The sequence below is a fragment of the Perkinsus marinus genome (genome assembly GCF_000006405.1).
Source record: "Perkinsus marinus ATCC 50983 genomic scaffold scf_1104296962854, whole genome shotgun sequence".
Taxonomy (NCBI): domain Eukaryota; phylum Perkinsozoa; order Perkinsida; family Perkinsidae; genus Perkinsus; species Perkinsus marinus.
In genome coordinates, this window is record NW_003205289.1 from 1 (window position 1) to 8,029 (window position 8,029).

Below are 8,029 nucleotides of genomic sequence, written 5' to 3' on the forward strand. Positions count from 1 at the left end.
TAGGATGCGAACGAACTGATGTGCATGACATTTGAGGAACATTGATGAGAATTGATGTATATCCCAAAAAATGTATCTACCTCTAGACTCTTATCCTATATAAGCCCTACCATTTCAGCAAATTCGCTGTCGTTGCAGCCATCATTTGGGGAGAGACCTCTTACGAAGAGTGCGAACGATACCATTACTTCGCCGACGTTCCTGTCAAACCGCTGGGCTACGCAGGCAAGAATGCGATTCAGCTAAATATCATCGCCCTTGCATAGGTACTCCGCGATGCTGTGAGTCACTCCTCTAGCAACATGAACAGGGTGGCGGCTCACATGGGCAGAGATGAGATCCTCTGCGTCTTACAGACAGCGTGTCCGAGTGGTTAAGGAGGTGGACTCGAAATCCACTAGGCTATGCCTGCGCAGGTTCGTATCGTGCCGCTGTCGTACGTCTGATGGCGTATGGGTTTTCAAGACATCTGAGCAGTCTCGCTTTCGAATCCTCATAGCGACTCCGATGGACATTATGACCGAGTAGGATGCGAACGAACTGATGCGCATGACATTTGGGGAACATTGATGAGAATTGATATATATCCCAAAAAATGTATCTACCTCTAGACTCTTATCCTATATAAGCCCAACCATTTCAGCAAATTCGCTGTCGTTGCAGCCATCATTTGGCGAGAGACCTCTTACGAAGAGTGCAAACGATACCATTACTACGCCGAGTATACAAGAATGCGATTCAGCTAGATATTATCGACCTTGCATAGGTACTCCGCGATGCTGTGAGTCACTCCTCTAGCAACATGAACAGGGTGGCGATTCACATGGGCAGAGATGAGATCCTCTGCGTCTTTCAGACAGCGTGTCCGAATGGTTAAGGAGGTGGGCTCGAAATGCACTAGGCTATGCCTGCGCAGGTTCGAATCCTGTCGCTGTCGTATGTCTGATGGCGTATGGGTTTTTAAGACATCTGAGCAGTCTCGCTTTCGAATCCTCATAGCGACTCCGATGGACATTAGGAATAAGTAGGTTGCAAACCAATCAAAGCCCATGACATTTGAGGAACATTGATGAGAATTGATTTATATCCCAAAAATGTATCTACCTCTAGACTCTTATCCTATATAAGCCCTATCATTTCAGCGAATTCGCTGTCGTTGCAGCCGTCATTTGGGAAGAGACCTCTTACGAAGAGTGCGAACGATACCATTACTTCGTCGACGTTCCTGTCAAACCGCTGGGCTACGCAGGCAAGAATGCGAGTCAGCTGAATATCATCATCCTTGCTGAGGTGCTCCGCGATGCTGTGAGCCACTCCCTAGCAACATGAACAGGGTGGCGATTCTCATGAGCAGAGATGAGATCCTCTGCGTCTTCCAGACAGGGTGTCCGAGTGGTTAAGGAGGTGGACTCGAAATCCACTAGGCTATGCCTGCGCAGGTTCGAATCCTGCTGCTGTCGTATGTCTGATGGCGTTTGGGTTTTCAAGACATCTGAGCAGCCTCGCCTTCGAGTCCTTATAGCGATTCTGATGAACATTAGGAGTAAGTAGGTTGCGAACTAACCAAAGCGCATGACATTTGAGGAACATTGATGAGAATTGATGTATATCCCCAAAAAAATGTATCTACCTCTAGACTCTTATCCTATATAAGCCCTATCATTTCAGCGGATTCGCTGTCGTTGCAGCCGTCATTTGGGAAAAGACCTCATATGAAGAGTGCGAACGATGTCATTACTTCGCCGACGTTCTTGTCAAAGCGTTGGGCTACGTACGCAAGAATGCAAGTCAGCTAAATGTCATCGTACTTGCAGAGGTACTCCGCGATGCTGTGAGGGACTCCCCTAGCAACATGAACGGGGCGGCGATTCTCATCGGCAGAGATGAGATCTTTCGAAACTTCCAGACAGCGTGTCCGAGTGGTTAAGGAGGTGGACTCGAAATCCACTAGGCTATGCCTGCGCAGGTTTGAATCCTGCTGCTGTCGTATGTCTGATGGCGTTTGGGTTTTCAAGACATCTGAGCAGCCTCGCCTTCGAATCCTTATAGCGATTCTGATGAACATTAGGAATAAGTAGGTTGCAAACTAACCAAAGCGCATGACATTTGAGGAACATTGATGAGAATTGATGTATATCCCAAAAAATGTATCTACCTCTAGACTCTTATCCTATATAAGCCCTACCATTTCAGCGGATTCGCTGTCGTTGCAGCCGTCATTCGGGAAGAGACCTCATATGAAGAGTGCGAACGATGTCATTACTTCGCCGACGTTCTTGTCAAAGCGTTGGGCTACGTACGCAAGGATGCGAGCCAGCTAAATATCATCGCCCTAGCAGAGGTACTCCGCGATGCTGTGAGGCACTCCCCTAGCAACATGAACAGGGCGGCGATTCTCATCGGGAGAGATGAGATCTTTCGAAATTTTCAGACAGCGTGTCCGAGTGGTTAAGGAGATGGCCTTGAAATCCATTAGGCTCTGCCTGCGCAGGTTCGAATCCTGCCGCTGTCGTATGTCTGATGGCGTATGGGTTTTCAAGACATCTGAGCAGTCCCGCTCTCGAATCCTCCTAGCGACTCCGATGGACATTATGAGCGAGTAGGATGCGAACGAACTGATGCGCATGACATTTGCGGAACATTGATGAGAATTGATGTATATCCCAAAAAATGTATCTACCTCTAGACTCTTATCCTATATAAGCCCTATCATTTCAGCGAATTCGCTGTCGTTGCAGCCGTCATTCGGGAAGAGACCTCTTACGAAGAGTGCGAACGATACCATTACTTCGCCGACGTTCCTGTCAAACCGCTGGGCTACGCAGGCAAGAATCTGTGAGTCACTCCTCTAGCAACATGAACAGGGTGGCGACTCACATGGGCAGAGATGAGATCCTCTGCGTCTTCCAGACAGCGTGTCCGAGTGGTTAAGGAGGTGGACTCGAAATCCACTAGGCTATGCCTGCGCAGGTTCGAATCCTTCCGCTGTCGTATGTCTGATGGCGTATGGGTTTTCAAGACATCTGAGCAGTCTCGCTTTCGAATCCTCATAGCGACTCCGATGGACATTATGAGCGAGTAGGATGCGAACGAACTGATGCGCATGACATTTGAGGAACATTGATGAGAATTGATGTATATCCCAAGAAATGTATCTACCTCTAGACTCTTATCCTATATAAGCCCTACCATTTCAGCAAATTCGCTGTCGTTGCAGCCATCATTTGGGGAGAGACCACTTACGAAGAGTGCGAACGATACCATTACTACGCCGAGTATGCAAGAATGCGATTCAGCTAAATATCATCGTCCTTGCAGGGGTACTTCGCGACGCTGTGAGTCACTCCCCTAGCAACATGAACAGGGTGGCGATTCTCATGGGGAGAGCTGAGATGCTCTACATCTTTTAGACAGTGTGTCCGAGTGGTTAAGGAGGTGGACTCGAAATCCACTAGGCTATGCCTGCGCAGGTTCGAATCCTGCCGCTGTCGTATGTCTGATGGCGTATGGGTTTTCAAGACATCTGAGCAGTCTCGCTTCCGAATCCTCATAGCGACTCTGATGGACATTATGAACGAGTAGGATGCGAACGAGCTGATGTGCATGACATTTGCGGAACATTGATAAGAATTGATGTATATCCTAAAAAATGTATCTACCTCTAGACTCTTATCCTATATAAGCCCTACCATTTCAGCGAATTCGCTGTCGTTGCAGCCATCATTTGGGAAGAAACCTCTTACGAAGAGTGCGAACGATACCATTACTACGCCGACGTTCTTGTCAAAGCGCTGGGCTACGTATGCGAGAATGCGAGTCAGCTAAATATCATCGTCCTTGCTGAGGTGCTTCGCGATGCTGTGAGCCACTCCCCTAGCAACATGAACAGGGTGGCGATTCTCATGGGCAGAGATGAGATCCTCTGCGTCTTCCAGACAGCGTGTCCGAGTGGTTAAGGAGGTGGACTCGAAATCCACTAGGCTATGCCTGCGCAGGTTCGAATCCTGCCACAGTCGTATGTCTGATGCCGTTTGGGTTTTCAAGACATCTGAGCAGCCTCGCCTTCGAATCCTTATAGCGATTCTGATGAACATTAGGAATAAGTAGGTTGCGAACTAACCAAAGCGCATGACATTTGAGGAACATTGATGAGAATTGATTTATATCCCAAAAAATGTATCTACCTCCAGACTCTCATCCTATATAAGCCCTACCATTCAGCGGATTCGCTGTCGTGCAGCCGTCATTCGGGAAGAGACCTCATATGAAGAGTGCGAACGATGTCATTACTTCGCCGACGTTCTTGTCAAAGCGTTGGGCTACGTACGCAAGGATGCGAGTCAGCTAAATATCATCGCCCTTGCAGAGGTACTCCGCGATGCTGTGAGGCACTCCCCTAGCATCATGGACAGGGCGGCGATTCTCATCGGGAGAGATGAGATTTTTCGAAACTTCCAGACAGCGTGTCCGAGTGGTTAAGGAGATGGACTTGAAATCCATTGAGCTCTGCCTGCGCAGGTTCGAATCCTGCCGCTGTCGTATGTCTGATGGCGTATGGGTTTTCAAGACATCTGAGCAGTCTCGCTCTCGAATCCTCATAGCGACTCCGATGGACATTATGAGCGAGTAGAATGCGAACGAACTGATGCGCATGACATTTGAGGAACATTGATGAGAATTGATGTATATCCTAAGAAATGTATCTACCTCTAGACTCTTATCCTATATAAGCCCTACCATTTCAGCAAATTCGCTGTCGTTGCAGCCATCATTTGGGAAGAGACCTCTTACGAAGAGTGCGAACGATACCATTACCTCGCCGACGTTCCTGTCAAACCGCTGGGCTACGCAGGCAAGAATGCGATTCAGCTAAATATCATCGCCCTTGCATAGGTACTCCGCGATGCTGTGAGCCACTCCCCTAGCAACATGAACAGGGTGGCGATTCTCATGGGCAGAGATGAGATCCTCTGCGTCTTCCAGACAGCGTGTCCGAGTGGTTAAGGAGGTGGACTCGAAATCCACTAGGCTATGCCTGCGCAGGTTCGAATCCAGCCGCAGTCGTATGTCTGATGCCGTTTGGGTTTTCAAGACATCTGAGCAGCCTCGCCTTCGAATCCTTATAGCGATTCTGATGAACATTAGGAATAAGTAGGTTGCGAACTAACCAAAGCGCATGACATTTGAGGAACATTGATGAGAATTGATTTATATCCCAAAAAATGTATCTACCTCCAGACTCTCATCCTATATAAGCCCTACCATTTCAGCGGATTCGCTGTCGTTGCAGCCGTCATTTGGGAAAAGACCTCATATGAAGAGTGCGAACGATGTCATTACTTCGCCGACGTTCTTGTCAAAGCGTTGGGCTACGTACGTAAGAATGCAAGTCAGCTAAATATCATCGCCCTTGCAGAGGTACTCCGCGATGCTGTGAGGGACTCCCCTAGCAACATGAACAGGGCGGCGATTCTCATCGGGAGAGATGAGATCTTTCGAGACTTCCAGACAGCGTGTCCGAGTGGTTAAGGAGATGGACTCGACATTCATTAGGCTCTGCCTGCGCAGGTTCGAATCCTGCCGCTGTCGTATGTCTGATGGCGTATGGGTTTTCAAGACATCTGAGCAGTCCCCGCTTTCGAATCCTCATAGCGACTCCGATGGACATTATGAACGAGTAGGATGCGAACGAACTGATGCGCATGACATTTGAGGAACATTGATGAGAATTGATGTATATCCCAAGAAATGTGTCTACCTCTAGACTCTTATCCTATATAAGCCCTACCATTTCAGCAAATTCGCTGTCGTTGCAGCCATCATTTGGGGAGAGACCACTTACAAAGAGTGCGAACGATACCATTACTACGCCGAGTATGCAAGAATGCGATTCAGCTAAATATCATTGTCCTTGCGGGGGTACTTCGCGACGCTGTGAGGCACTCCCCTAGCAACATGAACAGGGCGGCGACTCTCATCGGGAGAGCTGAGATTTTCCGAAATTTCCAGACAGCGTGTCCGAGTGGTTAAGGAGATGGACTTGAAATCCATTAGGCTCCGCCTGCGCAGGTTCGAATCCTGCCGCTGTCGCACGTTTGACGACGTATAGGTTTTCGAGACATCTGAAAAGCCCCGCCTTCGAATCCTTATAGCGATTCTGATGGACATTATGACCGAGTAGGATGCGAACGAACTGATGCGCATGACATTTGAGGAACATTGATGAGAATTGATGTATATCCCAAAAAATGTATCTACCTCTAGACTCTTATCCTATATAAGCCCTATCATTTCAGCGAATTCGCTGTCGTTGCAGCCGTCATTTGGGAAGAGACCTCTTACGAAGAGTGCGAACGATACCATTACTTCGCCGACGTTCCTGTCAAACCGCTGGGCTACGCAGGCAAGAATGCGATTCAGCTAGATATCATCGCCCTTGCATAGGTATTCCGCGATGCTGTGAGTCACTCCTCTAGCAACATGAACAGGGTGGCGATTCACATGGGCAGAGATGAGATCCTCTGCGTCTTCCAGACAGCGTGTCCGAGTGGTTAAGGAGGTGGACTCGAAATCCACTAGGCTATGCCTGCGCAGGTTCGAATCCTGCCGCTGTCGTATGTCTGATGCCGTTTGGGTTTTCAAGACATCTGAGCAGCCTCGCCTTCGAATCCTTATAGCGATTCTGATGAACATTAGGAATAAGTAGGTTGCGAATTAACCAAAGCGCATGACATTTGAGGAACATTGATGAGAATTGATTTATATCCCAAAAAATGTATCTACCTCTAGACTCTTATCCTATATAAGCCCTACCATTTCAGCGGATTCGCTGTCGTTGCAGCCGTCATTTGGGAAGAGACCTCATATGAAGAGTGCGAACGATGTCATTACTTCGCCGACGTTCTTGTCAAAGCGTTGGGCTACGTACGCAAGAATGCGAGTCAGCTAAATATCATTGCCCTTGCAGAGGTACTCCGCGATGCTGTGAGGCACTCCCCTAGCAACATGAACAGGGCGGCGACTCTCATCGGGAGAGATGAGATTTTCCGAAATTTCCAGACAGCGTGTCCGAGTGGTTAAGGAGATGGACTTGACATCCATTCGGCTCTGCCTGCGCAGGTTCGAATCCTGCCGCTGTCGCACGTTTGATGGCGTATAGGTTTTCGAGACATCTGAGAAGCCCCGCTTTCGAATCCTCATAGCGACTCCGATGGACATTATGAACGAGTAGGATGCGAACGAACTGATGCGCATGACATTTGAGGAACATTGATGAGAATTGATGTATATCCCAAGAAATGTGTCTACCTCTAGACTCTTATCCTATATAAGCCCTACCATTTCAGCAAATTCGCTGTCGTTGCAGCCATCATTTGGGGAGAGACCACTTACAAAGAGTGCGAACGATACCATTACTACGCCGAGTATGCAAGAATGCGATTCAGCTAAATATCATTGTCCTTGCGGGGGTACTTCGCGACGCTGTGAGTCACTCCCCTAGCAACATGAACAGGGTGGCGATTCTCATGGGGAGAGCTGAGATGCTCTACATCTTTCAGACAGTGTGTCCGAGTGGTTAAGGAAGTGGACTCGAAATCCACTAGGCTATGCCTGCGCAGGTTCGAATCCTGCCGCTGTCGTATGTCTGATGGCGTATGGGTTTTCAAGACATCTGAGCAGTCTTGCTTCCGAATCCTCATAGCGACTCTGATGGACATTATGAACGAGTAGGATGCGAACGAGCTGATGCGCATGACGTTTGCGGAACATTGATAAGAATTGATGTATATCCCAAAAAATGTATCTACCTCTAGACTCTTATCCTATATAAGCCCTACCATTTCAGCGAATTCGCTGTCGTTGCAGCCATCATTTGGGAAGAGACCTCTTACGAAGAGTGCGAACGATACCATTACTACGCCGACGTTCTTGTCAAAGCGCTGGGCTACGTATGCGAGAATGCGAGTCAGCTAAATATCATCGTCCTTGCTGAGGTGCTCCGCGATGCTGTGAGCCACTCCCCTAGCAA

General features: G+C 48.4%; 15 non-coding genes across 15 annotated transcripts; all 15 read left to right on the forward strand.

Annotated features, from left to right (window-relative positions):
- The first annotated feature begins 355 nt into the window (after window positions 1–355).
- On the forward strand, window positions 356–437 carry Pmar_PMAR025594. Its single transcript has one exon. It is a non-coding gene; the product is annotated as a tRNA-Ser (tRNA).
- A 418-nt stretch (window positions 438–855) lies between these two features.
- Window positions 856–937, forward strand: Pmar_PMAR025595. The gene has a single exon. It is a non-coding gene; the product is annotated as a tRNA-Ser (tRNA).
- Window positions 938–1,378: 441 nt separating this feature from the next.
- Pmar_PMAR025596 lies at window positions 1,379–1,460 on the forward strand. Its single transcript has one exon. It is a non-coding gene; the product is annotated as a tRNA-Ser (tRNA).
- Window positions 1,461–1,905: 445 nt separating this feature from the next.
- Window positions 1,906–1,987, forward strand: Pmar_PMAR025597. The gene has a single exon. It is a non-coding gene; the product is annotated as a tRNA-Ser (tRNA).
- Window positions 1,988–2,430: 443 nt separating this feature from the next.
- Window positions 2,431–2,512, forward strand: Pmar_PMAR025598. The gene has a single exon. It is a non-coding gene; the product is annotated as a tRNA-Ser (tRNA).
- Window positions 2,513–2,909: 397 nt separating this feature from the next.
- Pmar_PMAR025599 lies at window positions 2,910–2,991 on the forward strand. The gene has a single exon. It is a non-coding gene; the product is annotated as a tRNA-Ser (tRNA).
- A 418-nt stretch (window positions 2,992–3,409) lies between these two features.
- Window positions 3,410–3,491, forward strand: Pmar_PMAR025600. The gene has a single exon. It is a non-coding gene; the product is annotated as a tRNA-Ser (tRNA).
- Window positions 3,492–3,934: 443 nt separating this feature from the next.
- On the forward strand, window positions 3,935–4,016 carry Pmar_PMAR025601. The gene has a single exon. It is a non-coding gene; the product is annotated as a tRNA-Ser (tRNA).
- Window positions 4,017–4,457: 441 nt separating this feature from the next.
- On the forward strand, window positions 4,458–4,539 carry Pmar_PMAR025602. The gene has a single exon. It is a non-coding gene; the product is annotated as a tRNA-Ser (tRNA).
- A 443-nt stretch (window positions 4,540–4,982) lies between these two features.
- Window positions 4,983–5,064, forward strand: Pmar_PMAR025603. Its single transcript has one exon. It is a non-coding gene; the product is annotated as a tRNA-Ser (tRNA).
- A 443-nt stretch (window positions 5,065–5,507) lies between these two features.
- Window positions 5,508–5,589, forward strand: Pmar_PMAR025604. The gene has a single exon. It is a non-coding gene; the product is annotated as a tRNA-Ser (tRNA).
- Window positions 5,590–6,008: 419 nt separating this feature from the next.
- Pmar_PMAR025605 lies at window positions 6,009–6,090 on the forward strand. The gene has a single exon. It is a non-coding gene; the product is annotated as a tRNA-Ser (tRNA).
- A 443-nt stretch (window positions 6,091–6,533) lies between these two features.
- Window positions 6,534–6,615, forward strand: Pmar_PMAR025606. The gene has a single exon. It is a non-coding gene; the product is annotated as a tRNA-Ser (tRNA).
- Window positions 6,616–7,058: 443 nt separating this feature from the next.
- Window positions 7,059–7,140, forward strand: Pmar_PMAR025607. The gene has a single exon. It is a non-coding gene; the product is annotated as a tRNA-Ser (tRNA).
- A 418-nt stretch (window positions 7,141–7,558) lies between these two features.
- On the forward strand, window positions 7,559–7,640 carry Pmar_PMAR025608. The gene has a single exon. It is a non-coding gene; the product is annotated as a tRNA-Ser (tRNA).
- The last annotated feature ends 389 nt before the right edge of the window (window positions 7,641–8,029 follow it).